Source organism: Sminthopsis crassicaudata, chromosome 3 (genome assembly GCF_048593235.1).
Source record: "Sminthopsis crassicaudata isolate SCR6 chromosome 3, ASM4859323v1, whole genome shotgun sequence".
NCBI classification, from domain to species: domain Eukaryota; kingdom Metazoa; phylum Chordata; class Mammalia; order Dasyuromorphia; family Dasyuridae; genus Sminthopsis; species Sminthopsis crassicaudata.
In genome coordinates, this window is record NC_133619.1 from 586,394,143 (window position 1) to 586,409,902 (window position 15,760).

The window sequence follows — 15,760 nt, forward strand, 5'->3', positions numbered from 1 at the left end:
TTCCACTCCAACATTCTGAATTTTCTCATCTATAAAGAAGGGTGCAGTATTAAGAGGGATTATGACCCCTCATGATTTTGTTGGATGAATGAATTCTACTCATGCAAGTCTGTTTCTTTATAAGTCATAGCTTTAGAAAGTTGCCTGAGAGAAGAAGCTGGTTTGCTTAGCTAGATTTTAGTCAGTATTGTAGAACCTGGTCCCACCATACTGACTCTCTTGTTAGTATCATCATCCTCATCACTAACATCTATATTGCTACTTTGGGATTTGCAGAATACCTTACATATATTTTCTCATTTGAGCCTGTATGACCTACCATCCAGTGTGGTTAAGTATTTTTAAAATGGGAACTACTCTAGTGTCCCCAGGATGTGGTATAGTAATGTTGGAATGAGACAGACTGGACTAATTTATTCTTTTTTCCACTTTATTGTCTCAAGAGGTTTTTAAATGAGGAAAATACTCTTATAACTTTGGACTTAACTAATCCAAGTCGACAAACAATAAAGCCTATCCCTTTCTGGATCTTGTAGTGAATGATGAAATATGTAGAGACAATATATAGTTTTATTGGACTCCAAGCTGGGACACACTTTTTCTCTTTTATTAAATGGTTCCTGTATTGATCTAAATCTATGAGCCTACAAAGAACTACAAGGAAAGAAGAAAAAACCATCAACATTCTGACTCTGTTCCCTCTTCCTGCTTCTACTCCTTTTTCACAAATCTTAATTTTTAGATATAGAAAATGACAATTAGGACGCCTGGAACCCAGACTCTCCAGATTCAATTTTCTTTCCTCTGGGTTAGACTCTTACTCTAATGGGTTCAGTGGGATAGAAAAGGGAAAGAGTGTATGTTAGAATGAGGAAGGAAGGGGATATTGTTTTATTTAATCTCCTTATCATACTCTAGTTTCATGGATTCAGTCAAATCCAATTTATCATATATTGTGGTCAATTATCCTGAGGCGACATGCATTTCCATAAAGAAAATTTATGGGAAAGCATGGACAAAAACTGAACAGGTTTGAAAGGGTAGATGGGTTGCTATCAGCTCCAGTGGAGAGTCCTCAGATCAGTGACATCACAATGCTACTGAGTGTTTATAGCATCTGAGGTTCATAGAGCTGCTAGCACCATCTGCTGTCAAATATGGAGAATGGCTAGCCAGGAGAAGAGAAAAAAATCCAATCCATCCAGAGAAGTAGGCAGTCTACACTGATGTATTTACAACTTAGGTTAAAAAGTTTAATTGGAGTTTTTTTCACTTTCTTGTGTCATGGATTCCTTAGGCAATGTAATGAAGCTTGTGAAACCAACCTTTTCTCAGAATGATGTTTTAAAATCATTTTAAGAAAATGCTAAATTTGGGGTAGAAGTAATGAAATTAAAGCTATATTTTTGTTTCCATCCAAGTTCAGACTGAAATCTATTCTTTGGACCACAGATTAAGAGCCCCTGTTTGCAAGGCACCTCTTCCTGGTAAGAAATTCAGAGTAATATTCAGTGTGATCTCAAAGTACCAGGAGACAAGAACTAGACTTGTCATTTCATTGGGAATGAATGGGAACTTTCACTGCCTTTTACTGTGCAGACTAGTACTTTCTAGTCTTTGGAGATTTGTCTAGAAGAAAATTTAAAGATCACTTCTCCTCAATCTCTCACTCATGTCTCCTCCCTCCCCATCCTCAGAAATCCCTAACTGGAGCCATCTATCCCCACTACTCTATATCTTTCCTTCCTTTTTTTTTTTTCATGGCTAGAATCCTGTTGCCCATAATTAGTGGCCATGACTTCTCAGTCTTTTGGTAACTCTACAGTTTGGTTTCTGACCTGCAGCTTCCTATAGGAAAGTCCCTCTAAGACTTTAAGGAGAGAAAGACAAGGATTTTTATTTCCATTTCCAAGATTAAATGATTTGTTGCAGGTCACACAGAAAGTCACAAGGTGGAGCCCAGGTCTTTTTTCTACCATGATTTTTAGTTCTAGGATAAGAGACTTTGGAAAGCCTGTCACATTTTATATGGAACTTGGCCTGTCTCTAAGACTGGAGGGAGATCAGACCATGCCTTTGCTTCAAAGTAGTGCTGGGATTTAATGTCCCATCTGTATGGGAGAGGCAGTCCAGCACCATTTCATGACTGGTCCAGGAACAGCTTGGCTGGCCCCATCATCTCAGCTGTGTTTGCAGTCACACTGGCAAGGGGAGTCCCAGTGTGGCCATTTGGTTCTTTGGTGACTATTGCTGGTGATTACAAATAATAAAAATGTGAAGTGCCAAGAAACCTCTACTTACTCAAGTGTTTATACTAGGGCCACTCAAGTGTCCATAGGTTCCTGATGACTCGAGTTGTTCACCGGAGAGAAATTAAAGCCCTGCTACCAGAGCCCAGAGGGGAAGCACTGAGTGTAGATCCTTCTGAAGATAAAGTTGTTGATGTTTATGGTAATTGGGATCATAGTGATCATAGACTTAACAGTGGAAAGGACCTCAGAAACCATTTAGTCCAATCTCATTCTTCAGATGAAGAAATTAAGTAGGGAGCTACACCAATAAGTGGAGACGCTCCAACTTGCTGGTGATTGGGGTGAGTTTGGACTTCAAGTAGTCTTTTATTTTTAGCATTAACTTTTTTAATCTTTGATTTTAATTTTTCAGTAAAAATATTTTCTTCCTCTTCACATTCCCATTAGAAAAAGAAAACTCTTGTAACAAATAAACAGTCAAGCAAAACAAATTCCCACATTAGTCATATCCAAAAAATATCTGTTCTGATCTGCATCTTGAATCTCTCAGTTACCTGTCAGAAGGTAGGTAACAGGTTTGTTTGATCATCAGTCCTCTGGAATTGGGAGCAGCTTTTTTACCATGTCAAATAAGTCAAGAAAATGCATGTGGAGAGATGTCCAGGCAAGAACCAGCAAGTAATCTTTTTCCCTAAACTTCTGCCTTGTTATGAGTAGAAAATGTTCCTTGAGGGGAAATAGTTGACCATTTCCAAGGAGGTTTGTAGAAATGAGAACTCCCACCAGTGCATTTTTACTTTTTCCTTGTTCTGGGCAAAGTGTGTACCCAAGAAGAAGAACAATGCTGTCCCTTGGCTCCACATGCCCAGAGTACACTATAACTGTCCAATGGCCTTTCTACTTATCGATCACACCAACTCTCATTCTGTGGCAGTCACATGACTTTTGTGACCTTTTTAGACTTCTCATCCTGGGAAAACTCTTCCTTTTCCTATTCACCATACAGCTTGGTCCTTTCTGATTTTAAATCTGTTTAAGATTTACATCCTCCTGGAAGTATACCCTTACATGATGATAAGGAGGAAGAAGATAATTATAGTTATAGATGAACATCTTCTTCCTCCTCTTCTACTACTTGCCATTTTACATTAACAACTACTCTTTAAGCAGGTGCCATTTGTTATCTTATAATGTTAAATGAGTAAATTTCCTCTATGAGTCTCCTTAGTTGATAACCATGGTTCCTACGTTATAGCCAAAAATCTTCACTACCTCATAAACCTTTAGCTGGGCAGATCATATAAAGGCCCTTGTAATTGGGTGACTGATCAATGAGGCCTTAGTCCTTAGAACATGAATAGTATACACAGCCTAGTATTTAACACACATTGAGGCTTGGGGCCCAATTCTCTACTTCAGACCCTATGGAGGGATCTTCTCTCATTTCTCTTTCAGTTTAGTGCATTGCAATACTTTTTAATCAGCTATTAATCCAAAATTGAGTGTGTATAAGAAAGGTTTGAGACAAAGATATCCTGTCTCTGTCTTTATTTTTATTTGTCTCTGTCTCTCTTTGATTCTATCTCTCTGTCTCTCTGTCTCTCTCTCATATTCTATTCTCTTTTCTCCTCTTTTCTTTTTGCTGGTATCAGCAGCAGCAGTGTGAGCAACCTTCCCTTCCTTCCTGCTTGCCATATGGACTAGGAATGCATGATGTTTCTATCTTTGTGTTGATTCTTTCCTGATCTTAGATGAATGAGTATCCAGGTTGGAAAATCCCAGATTACCATCAAACTTCTCAGGAACCAAAACTAATAGCAACAAGTCTGGTAAGGAGTTAACCCTGAGGAATGATCTATTAGACTCTTTCCAACAGAGAACCGACCTGGCAGCTGAGACACCATGTCCTGCAAGCAAGAGAGTACCTTGTCATCAGACACTGCCACACCCAGAAGTGAATTTGATGGAGACTCCTTGAGCAAAAGACTCCCACAGCTAAGAACCATAAAGTGCCCACACACAAATATAGGGACAGGTGGGTTTCTATAGCAATTGCTTTACATTTGAGACCACTCTCCACTTGCATCATTCTAGTTCTTGCTATACCCTTTTTGATAGGTATTCTTTGTAAAAGCTAATTTATGTTAATTGGTTCACGGATATTGGGAAATTCATAAACAATAGTACTAGAAACCCCAAACCCTCAGGGTTACTCTCAGAACTCTGAAAATAGAAGTAGTCAGCAGTTCAATAGAGATCTACTCTACTAGTCCAAGTATATATTGGGAAAATCAGGTTGGACTTGATGCTACAATAGTCAAGAGCTCTATAATATTTCATTGTATTGTGGATATAATCCTGGATTTACTGGTGAGTACAAGTAAGTTCTAGGCATTTGTATCAGGCTGGAAGATTTTATGATCCTGGCAATGGTCTCATTTGAGGACCAGCTTGAAATGGGTCTGGAGAAGAGACTCAGCTTATGGCTAGGTAACGATGCATGTGTGTGTGTGTAATGGTGTCAGAGAGAATAGCAATTCATAAAATGATACGAAGATCTGTTTTGATAGAAATACTGTCCTTAGGGACAAAGACTGCTACATATATCTCTTCATATTTCTATGACCTAGACAAATTTGGCATGTAGGTAGTCCCAAATCAGAGGGATTTAGTGATTGTAATGAATTGTATCATAATTGACATTCAGTACACATTACCACATTCAGAATCCTAAATTCAGGACTGGGAACTAAAAAATGCATATGACATGCACACTCGGAGCTCCTAAGGGCTTAGGGTCTAAATGAGAATATAAGACATGCTTAGATGAGCCGAACAAGGAAAAGTGAACTAAATGTTGAAAGAGAGGTATCAACATTAAGAGTCAGTGTGTAGAATGGTGTGGTATGGTGTGACAGAATAAAACAATGGACTAGGAACCCACGGAGAATTTGAATGCTGTTTCTAATACTCCATGTGAATTTGAACCAAGGTACTTCTCAATTGAGACTCACTTTTCTTTTTTGTCTGTGAAGTAGGGATAATTATATCTGTTCTAAACCTATTTTCCAGAGATTGTTTTTCTTGAATCAAATGAGATAATATACATAAAGTACTTTGGAAAATTTGAAATTCTTTATTATATATGGATAATTATGTTTGAACTACCTGCCTCACAGAGGTTTGAGGAAGGTGCTGAGCAAAGGTAAACCTTAAAATTCTGTCAAAGTATATATGAGTTAGTATTTTAGGTGCTGGAAGAGTGAAGAGGAAGAAGAGAAAGACTTGGAAGGATATAGGATTAGAGTTGGACCCTTAAAAATAAGTAAGGTATATATAAGTGAGTATGTGTTGGGGTCAGGGGGTGGATTCCAAGAGAGAGACAAGCATGAGCAAAAGGTGGCCAGTAGGAAAGGTAAGATTTATTCAAAGAATGATCTTCATTATTGTTAACTGGTGTAAACATGTGCTAATTATACTTGGCTTGTCCTCTCTCCCCTTCCCCTTCTACATTAGAATGGAAGTTCTGTGAGACCAGAAATTTCACTCATTCATTCATTTAAGAAATATTTAAATCAAAACTTCATTGTCCAGGAAAAAACTTTGATTAAACACCACTATGTCCTGGACATCCTGGGTCTTGCTACAATTTTCTAGGTAAAGAAAGATCTGTATTAGAGTATTTGCAGAAGACATGAAGAACAGGATTGTGAGATTGAAAAATAAAGCCATGACAGGTTTTGGTTACTGATTTCACATATGGAATGAGGGAAAAGGAAGAATTAAAAGTAGTAATAAAGTTTCTAGCTAATCTGGGAGACTGGGAGAATGGTCATACGCTTAACACAAATAGGGAAGGGACAGGTTTTGAGGATATAGTGTAGTGATAAAAGCTGTAGATATCAGTTCGAATATTACCTGTCACTTATGAGTATGACTTTAGGCAAGGTACCCAATTACTGGGGCTCATTTCTTCCTCTGTAAAAGGAGAATATGAACTTCAAAAGTTTCCTTCCTAATCTGCTGATCTTGTGATATAAGTAGAGCTTATCCTTTGAGAGTGCCCAGTCTTAAGAGTATCCAGAATCTAGTAACACACTGTAGCTAATATATAGCTGGCTAACCATAAAGGACCACAAGCGTTGCTAGTACTTAAGAAAAGGGTGAAGAGTATCTTTTAGTGTACTAAGTATTTTTAGAGTAAATTCTCCTACAACATCTATGTTTCTCATCCTTTTTAGTGGACCTTACAGAAAGCTGGGGAGACATAATTGTTTAATTTTCAGTGTGAGCATTTACAACTTGGAAATTGGTAAATGCTATAAACTTGATCTTGATTTAATATTTTCCTGATTGCCTGAATGTAAGAAAATGGAGAAAATGTGAATGATGCAGTTTAAATTCAACATTTTCCCCCTTTCAGAGAGCTGGTTGTTAAACATTTATCAGCACACCACTGGCTAGAACCAAACCAGACTTATCTTATTCATCTAGAGGCATGAACTAACCCTCTGCCCCAGGTACATTAATTTCATTTTCACTGTTCCTTGAATATGCTTTGACTTTCCATCCCCACAGGGTGGAAACCTGTAAAAATCCAAAGTAAAGAAAGATTTGCCTATGTACAATAAGGTTATCCAAGTATTCCTTTTTTCCAGTTATATTGCATAATGTAAGTAGAAAGTCGCTGAATTTGGGGTTAGTTAAGATCCATGTTCAAATTTCTTATCTAACGTTTACTAACTCCTTATCCCTGCAGGGAGCTCTTTAAAAACGTAATCTGCAGAGGAAGTGAACTGAATGGGCAGAGGAGCTCCTCACTGGAACTCCCTAAATCTTGGAACACAGGTCTGATTAAAAAAAAACAAAAAGGATTATAAACACCCTTAATACCTACCTCTTAGGTTTGTGAGAATTAAATAAAAAAATACTTGTCAAGTGTTTTATAGCCCTTAAAATACTGTATAAATGGGAGCTATTTGTTTTATTCATTCCAGAAAGTCCAAGATGCTACTGAAAAATCTCCTTAATGAAATCTACAATGAAAGGAAATCAGTCTAACCATTCATATAACAGAACAAAGTGGATGAAAAATGCATATTATTCAGATGATAGCATGGCCTGTTTATGCATTGTTCCTCAGTATATGCATCTTGGAGGCAGCTAGGTGGCTCAGAGTTGGACTTAGAGTCAGGAAGACCTGAGTTCAAATGTGGCTTCAGACACTTACTAGCTGTGTGATCCTGAACAAGTCACTTAAACTGGTTTGTCTCAGTTTCCTCAGCTGTAAAATAATCTGGAGAAGGAAATGGCAAACCCTACCATTATTTTTGCCAAGAAAACCCCCATTGACAGTATGATCCACAGGTCCACAAAGATTTAGATACAACTGAATAATTGAACAACAGTAAAAGTATACCACAATGGTCACAAATAGACCCAGAATTCATGAGAGGCAGATTCTTAGTTAGATTTCATCTGGAAAATAGTGATATCATTGATTCCCAGATGCTCAATCTTGTTTAATATCAAAATTCATACACAGTGATTCTATATGGCTATGAATCAGAAAACAATAAACCTGGGAAGAATTAAAATTACAGATAATTTTAAATGTAAAGAAAATTAAACATAGCTAAGTGTGAAAAGGCTACAATTATTGTTGAATATGACTTGAGCAAGAATAGTCATGCTTAAGATATTATTAAAAACATGTATAATTGACAGAGCGGATGGTCTGATCATACAGAATTTATAGGAACCAGATGGACAGCCTGGGTGGTACATTTGCTAGGACTAGCATATCAGGTCCAGAATTTGTGAGGAAATATGGAAAAGAGAAAAAAATGTATAAGATAAGAAATAAAAAAAAATAGCTTGTGATAATAATCCTTCAAAATATCAAAGTCCCGGTGATACAAAAGAACAAGGTCTACACACAAATGTTTCCAAGGGTCATTAGTTTATATGTCCAAGAGCCCTCCTCTTTAGTTATATAATGAAGGCCTCCACGGGCCCTGATTTTCTCTAGTGAGATGTAAATATATAAAGTCCATAAGCAAGAAAAATTCAGGTACAGTCAGCATTTATAATCAAGGCAAATCACCCTGTTTCACTTCAATAATTCATTAAAAAATAATAATAATACAGCCAAATGCTTCAAAGATAGGAAATCTTAGTTTAAGCTAACAAGTTATTAGATGCAACATGTAAAAAAAGGACCCTAAAGAGTGAGTTTGTTAATCTTTCTCTCCTGGCTTATGAATTCTAACCAACATAATAAAAGTCTTACTAAATGTGTCAGTCACTGTACCAGGAATTGACAAGAAAAAGTCTATCAATCTCTCAATCTCTCTCCCTCTCTTCCTCTCTTTTGCTTTCTCTTCTCTCTCTCTCTCTCTCTTTCTCTCTCTCTCTCTCTTTCTCTCTCTCCTCTCTCTCTCTCTCTCTCTCTCTCTCTCTCTCTCTCTCTCTCTCTCTCTCTCTCTCTGTCCTCTCTCTCTGTCTTTTCTCTCTCTCCTTCCTTTTCTTCCTCTACCATCTATCTATCTACATATATGTCTTATTTTTCTATATCTAAAATAATCCCAACTCTCAGGGATCTTAGGACAAAGATCTATTTATATAAATTTCAAAGTTTGCCAAGTATTTTATATACATTATCTCAGTTGATCTTCACATTAAACCTGCTAAATACAGGAATTATTCTACACATTTCATTTATTAGGAAACTCAGACATAGATTAAGTGATAAAAATAGTCATAAAAATTGTATAAAAATTCTTAACCCTTTTTTACTGTACTATCCCCCTTTGGCAATCTAGTGAAGCCTGTGGACCCCTTCTCAGAGCAATATTTCTAAATATATAAAGCCAATAGAATTACAAAAAAAACTAATTATATTAAAATACAGCTATCAAAATATCAAAACAAGATAGGCTCACAGATCCTCACTAAAAAACCCCTTAATGAGTGTCAAAGATGGGATTTAGGCCCAAATTTTACCTGGTTCCAAGCTACTTTATTTACTAAAATGGACTGTTCCTGAGCATAAGTATAATATACATGTGCTGATATTATGGAAAGGTTGGATAGAGCAAAAAGAGAAGAGACAGGATTATTATTCTAAGACTAGAATTTAGAGTATTGGGAAATAACATTTGTTCTTTTTTAGTGAAAAAACACCATATAACATTATTACTTCCCATAAATCTACCTGCCACCTATCAGATCAAATCTTCATTCCTCAACTTGGCATTCAAGGTCCTCTGTCAATATATTCTTTGGCTCTCTACTCTAGTCTCAGGTCTTTTTGCTCTCCAACATAATCTTTCTGCTCTTTACTGTATCGCACATACTTCAATTCAACAATTCAGGAAATACTTCTCAGCCCTACTAATTAATATGCAAGAAATAACACAGCCTCAAGGAAGGGAGGAATGGGGATAAGCATTTATTAAGCACCCACCATGTGCCAGACACTATGCTAAGTATATTAAAAATATTTTGTTTAAATAATATTGATCATTTGATCCTCCCCATAATCCTATGGAATAGGTATTATTATTCCCATTTTACCTTTGAGAAAACTGAGACAGAAGTTAAGTGATCTGCCCATTATTAATAAGGGCTCTCAGTTTCCTACAAGAGAATTTTTTTGAATAGAGGATGGTAGCTACTTTACTTTCATATATACCAAATAAAAGCAGATGCCCTTACAATGATGAAAAAAGGAAGCATGTCATGACTCATGACTAGAAGATCCAGAAATGAGAGAAAAAAGAGGAGGTCAAATTTCCTTCCCCAGAGATCCTAGAGAATGTCAGCCTCCCAGATAAGACATGGCTTAGGTGCTTTACTGCTGGATGAGATATCTTTATAAATCTCTACCAGTTCATCATTTTTCCTTGCTTACAAATGGCATGTATTCAGGAATATTTGGATAGAATCTGACAGGTGGGGTGGTGCTGAGTGGAATTAATGAGATCAAGTAAATGGGGATCTCCTATGGGCAGCATCTGTCCTGGTCTAGAGTAGCAACCGCCATGTACACAGGGTACTATGTAAGTGTGGGGTGAGAATGGAGTAGTTACTATCTTAATTTAAATTAAATCATCCCAATTGAGGTCTGGCAATCCATTAAGCAATATTAGTTCTTTCTATGGTAGGTCCAGAATGAAATTTTAGAAACAAATGACATAATCTATCACAGGTCTCTCTACCAGCTTCTTGAAATGGTTTGGCATTTATGTTGTATATATATTTGCATTTATTTATCTATTATAATCTATCACAGGTTTCTCCACCAGCTTTCTGAAATGGTTTGGCATTTATGTTGTATATATATATTTGCATTTATCTATTACATGTTCCACAGTGCTTTCAGAGTAGAGACTGTCTTATCTTTATAACCTAGTGTCTGACACATAATAGGTGCTTTGTACTGCACTGAATTATATTACATCTACACAGTTTCAAGGTAATATTCCTTTCCTTACTTCCTCCTGTCTTTCCATGTCATCCTCTGCTTTTTATTTCTCCCCATCCCCCACATCTTGGCTATTCTCTTTCATAATCAAGCAAGACCCAGCTAGCTCTGCAAAGCCATCGATGCTCAAGATCCCTGTCACATGAATCTAATGTCTCATATGGTGATTTAATGCTCTGAAACTCACAGGGCCTAGACTTTCTGATTGTTGATGAATGTGAGTTGGCTTCCCAGGGTATGGTTCCGAGAGCACTCATCTTCTTTGTGAAGGTCAAAACATTCCTGGCACGACACAGAATAGATTGAGGTCCCTGTGGTCGATTTATCAAATAGAGCAAATTATTAGCCTTATTGGTATTTCAACATATTATAGTAAGTACTAAAGCAGGGAAGAAAATTCAACCCTGGGAAGATTAAAAAATTATATATAACTGGTCCAAAAAGAAGCAAAAAAAATTCCCTAACACGGAGACTCAAATCATCTTTGGCAAGATGGATTGTACAAGGCTATAGTAGACAAATTTGGTCAAAATGGGGTCATTTTCTGTTCCATTTTCTCAGATTCCTTCCTGAGCAAGCATTAAGAGGAACATCAATTCAATTAAATTTATAAGCATTTATTTAACGACTAAGTGACAGGTACCTGAAAGTTTCTGGGGATATTATATCCTTGGATAAAAGCAAAATTGCTATCCCTGATGTCAAGGAGCTTACATTTTACCACTTGGAAGAAACAATAAGAAACTGATAAGCAATCCTAAACAAATAGAAAATAAATACAAAGTAATCTTCCTTTTTTGGTGGGGTAGGGAGGCAGAACCACTAAAAAGAGGAATCAGGAAATGTCTCCAAAGGAGTTTGGATTCCAATAGGTAAAAAAGAGAAAGGAAAGCAAACCAAGCATGAGAGACAGTGAGGAATAATATGTAGTCTAGTTTGAATGCAATGCAGAGGATATGAGGTAGAATAAGGTGAGAAACCATTATTCACATTATTAAAGATTCATTACTAAGTAAACAGTCCAAGGCAAGTTGGCATTTTACATTCTAAACCTGCTAGGGAAGTAGATAACATTTTATTCCTCAAATATTTGTAATTTGTCAAGTACTATGTGCCAGAAACTGTGTTCAAAGTGGACTTTGGATGGAAAATGATTCTCTATCAAGCTGCTCACAATCTAAGTGTTATGCAAAAATAAGTATGACAAGTGATAAAATGAGTAGAACAAAACAGATACAGATAAAATATGTTCTAAAAAAAATTGAGGATGATTAAGAAATCACCTTCAGCTGAGATCAGGGTGCTTTCATGGTGACGATGGCACCTGAAATGGGCCTTAAAGAAAGAGAAGAAATTCAGAAGGAAGAGTCATAGAGTATATTTTAGATCTAGGCATTTTGCAATGGAATCCACAAATTCACAGAATGAGAAACAGCAAAAGAGATTAAAGAATAGAATTGTGTAAGTTTGGCTGGAATTTCATGTATAGGGGGCTGAAATAATTCAGGCAAATTAAGAGTAGAAACTGACATTTATGGACCATAGGGAAGAGTTGGTATTGTATTATCTAGGATTTATGTCTCAAGACAATAGGGGGACCCAAGATTTGTGAGCAAAGGAATCATGGTCACATCTGTGCACTATTTTGACAACTATATAAGGGATAAATTTGAGAGAAAAAAAGACTAGAAGCAAGGAAATAACTTAGAAGATGCATTGCAATTGTCTAGGAAAAGGTGAGGGTGTTACCTGTGTCATCCTTGGAAAGTAAAGTTACTAATGCAAGAGATATGGAGGTATAACCAACAGGACCTTGCAATTGATTATGTGTAGCTGATGAGCCAAAGGGAAAAGTCAAACATGATTATAAAAGTTACCAGCTCCGATGACTGAAATCTCATATGATGATCTATTAACAAAAATAGAATCTTTGGAGTAAATACATATTTTGGGAGGAAAATCATAAGTTTGGTTTAAGATCTATTAGAAGTCTGAGGAATCAGAACATGCAGGTAAAAATGTTGAGCTGGTAGTACAAAATGTTCTGGAGGAAGAGATGGAGCTGAAGGTATAGATGTGGAAGTCAACAATGTTCATGGCTAAAAAGTTTGAAATAGATAAGATCAAGAGACAAAGCATGGAGAAAGAAAAAAAAAAAGAGAATCCAAGAGTGTAAGGGACCACCTATATTTTGTTAGTAGGAGTGTAAGTATTATAGTACTATAGAGGAGACCTGAGAAAGTTTGTAGGCAGAGGGAAAGGAACCAAAAAAAGAAAGGAAGAAATTGATGAAAACAAAAGGAAATGACTGATAGATGGACTGTGACCATGTTCTGAAGATAAAGGAGGGAAGATGATTGAGGTAGATTTTGACCACGCTCTGGAAGTTGAGAGAGAAAAAGGATTGAGGATAGAAAGGAAAGTTCACTTCATCTTCTGAGAATAGAAAGAGGAGGACTGATAAAGATCTAAAGAGGCTTTAAGGTGTAGAGTAGGGGAGAGGAAAGAGTACCTCACAAATGACTTCAATCTTCTCAATAAAACAGGAATAGAATCAAAATGAGTAAAAAAGATGTTTGTGCAACGAGTATAGGTCTAGAAGTTGGACAGCATGAATTTGTAGTGGACCCATTAGCTCTATTATATGATTTTTTAATAGCAACATTCAGTGGCTCAAAAGTTGGAGCAGAGATGGTGGCCAGTGGGGGTCACCAACAGATGAATAGGATGAAAAATGGGTCCAGATCTTTAGATGATAAAGATCTAAAGATCTGGGCTGGACTTAAGGCCAGAAGATGGTGCTTTATTGAAATGGTTCACTGTGGGATCTGATCTATGAATGGAGGAATGAAGCCAGAATGGGAAGAACAAAGTGGGATCTGAGATTCTGATCAGGGCAAAGAACAGATTTGGGAGAATGTGGGAAGGGGAAGAGGTAGAAATAGGAAAGACTGGTGAGAAAAGGGAATCTCAAAACTTTTGAAATGGACCTTCCTGGATGCTGGTGGACTGAAAAGCTATCATTGTGGGTGACTTGGTAAGGCCGATGAACTGGTGGGATACAAAAATACCAGGGACGATGGAGAAGACTATAAGCCAGGTACTGAAGTTATTGAAGAAATATCTTAGGATCACAGAAAATTGGAAGGATTTTAGAGATCACCTTGGCATTTAACCCTTTAAAAAAAGATAAGGAATTCTAGGCTCAGGGAAGTTGCCTAGGATCACACAAGTAATAAACTCACTTTTGCTAACTTAGAAGTCCTGTCAAGAACAGGAATTTGGACTTGGAACAACAACAAAAAATAAACATTCACATTTACATGATGCCTTAATGTTGCAAAGTACTTTCATATGATAGTTCTATCTTGAGAAACTGGGTGGACTCAGTCTCTTGTGTCGGGCAGCAAAATGAAAGAGGAGTTCTGTGGATTCTCCTGGGCTCTCAGGGATCCAGTCCCATAAGCCAGATCTAATATGAAAATTCTCAGCTGCTCTGTGTAATGGCATGCCAGTATTATGCAAATCGAACCTTTTGAGGCTCATCTGCCAATAATTACATCAGCAAATCCCTTAGGCATTAAAATTGTGGGACTCTTGGGGATTGTATAGCTTAAAGGATTCATAATAATCATGGCAATTCCTTGTATTTACACGACCCCTCTATGCTGAGTACAAAATGCTTTGGAGATATTATAATAACAGCAATATCTTGTATTATACTCAGTGTATTTTCTCTAAGGAACTCAAGAATCTTTATATGTATTTCATTTGGTTCTGGGAGGTAGACTGGAAAACTAGTCCTTTTTACCACCTCCAAAAGGAAAGCAAGGTGTAGAGAGGTTAAATAACTTCTCCCAGATCATATTGCATGGCTACATTCCCATGTGAAATCCTGTCCTGGAAGTCGCTGCTGTCATTAGCGGAAAGCAAGGAACAAGACATATCCTGGCCACACAGGCTTTGACCAGGCACAACACTCCTGCACTTAGGCTTTGCTAAGAGGCAGAGATGGCTGCAAGGTTCTGCCAGTTTGGCATATACCTCAAATGTCCAGGCAGGAGAGAAACATTTATTCTCTGAGAGGACGAGACAATCCTGGATATGTGAGAGAAGCCGGTAATTGGGAAGCATCTTCCAGAACTCATGGGCTCCTCTGGACTACACTAGGGACCCCTGTTCACCTTCATCAAAGCCGACATGACCGTTCCCCCAGTCACCAAGGTGCAGGCACCTGTCAACCTCCACCTTTCCCAAGCTGCAGACAAATAAAGGAATGGATGTATCTTTGGAAGGGAGTAATTGTCACCTCACCAAGCAGCCATCTGCTCACCCCTTCCGCCTGACAACAGCAACAGCACCATCAAAAAACGGCAGGTGTGGAGGTGTGCAAAGGGTAATTAGATGAGCAGTTTCAACTGATCAGTTTTTCCTTCCAACACGTTTCTCAGCATCACCATTCAGATGGTTTGAAATAAATATTTGGTCCCAGAGCTCCCTATTTCAATGAAGCAGGTTGTACAGAAGGACTCAGTGTGTAGCCACCACTGACTAACAGAGGAAGAGGGGGCGGAATTTGTGTGGTTTATTGGTATCATTGGGTTTCCCAAAGAGAGAAAAGCCAAGAGAATATATATATATTTAGCAACAGTCTTCAGGGCTGTACCATATAGTCTTTACCGTGGAAATGAAAAAACATTAACACTAAGAATTAACATGATTTAAATTTTTTAAAAGATTGAGATTCATTCAAATTCTTACACATAGCTACTCAGTACCTACATGGGATATGGGCCAATGCAGTCCCATTTTATTTTGTGTGCCTGATTTAACTGGATACCTCAAAATAACAGCAAAGTGATGCAGCAGATAAGATACTGTGTCTGGAATTATGAAGCCCTGAATTCAAATCTGGTCTCAAACACTAAGTGTTTCAAGTTACTTAACTTCTGTTTGTCTTTGTTTTTTCACCTGTAAAATGGGGGTAATAATAGCATCCACTTCCTAGGATTGATATGAG

The 15,760-nt window shown here is 37.4% G+C and overlaps 1 protein-coding gene and 1 long non-coding RNA gene across 3 annotated transcripts in view; one reads left to right on the forward strand and one right to left on the reverse strand.

Moving 5' to 3' along the window:
• The window catches only part of CSMD2 (CUB and Sushi multiple domains 2), a 988,708-nt gene that overhangs the window by 478,996 nt on the left and 493,952 nt on the right, over positions 1-15,760 (reverse strand).
• On the forward strand, positions 1,133-7,193 carry LOC141563669 (uncharacterized). 2 transcript variants are annotated; one of them, XR_012488479.1, is made up of 4 exons: positions 1,133-1,209; positions 1,422-1,487; positions 4,115-4,287; positions 7,012-7,193. It is a non-coding gene; the product is annotated as an uncharacterized LOC141563669 (long non-coding RNA). The 2 variants fall into 2 exon arrangements; XR_012488478.1 differs by having other exon boundaries at positions 4,129-4,287.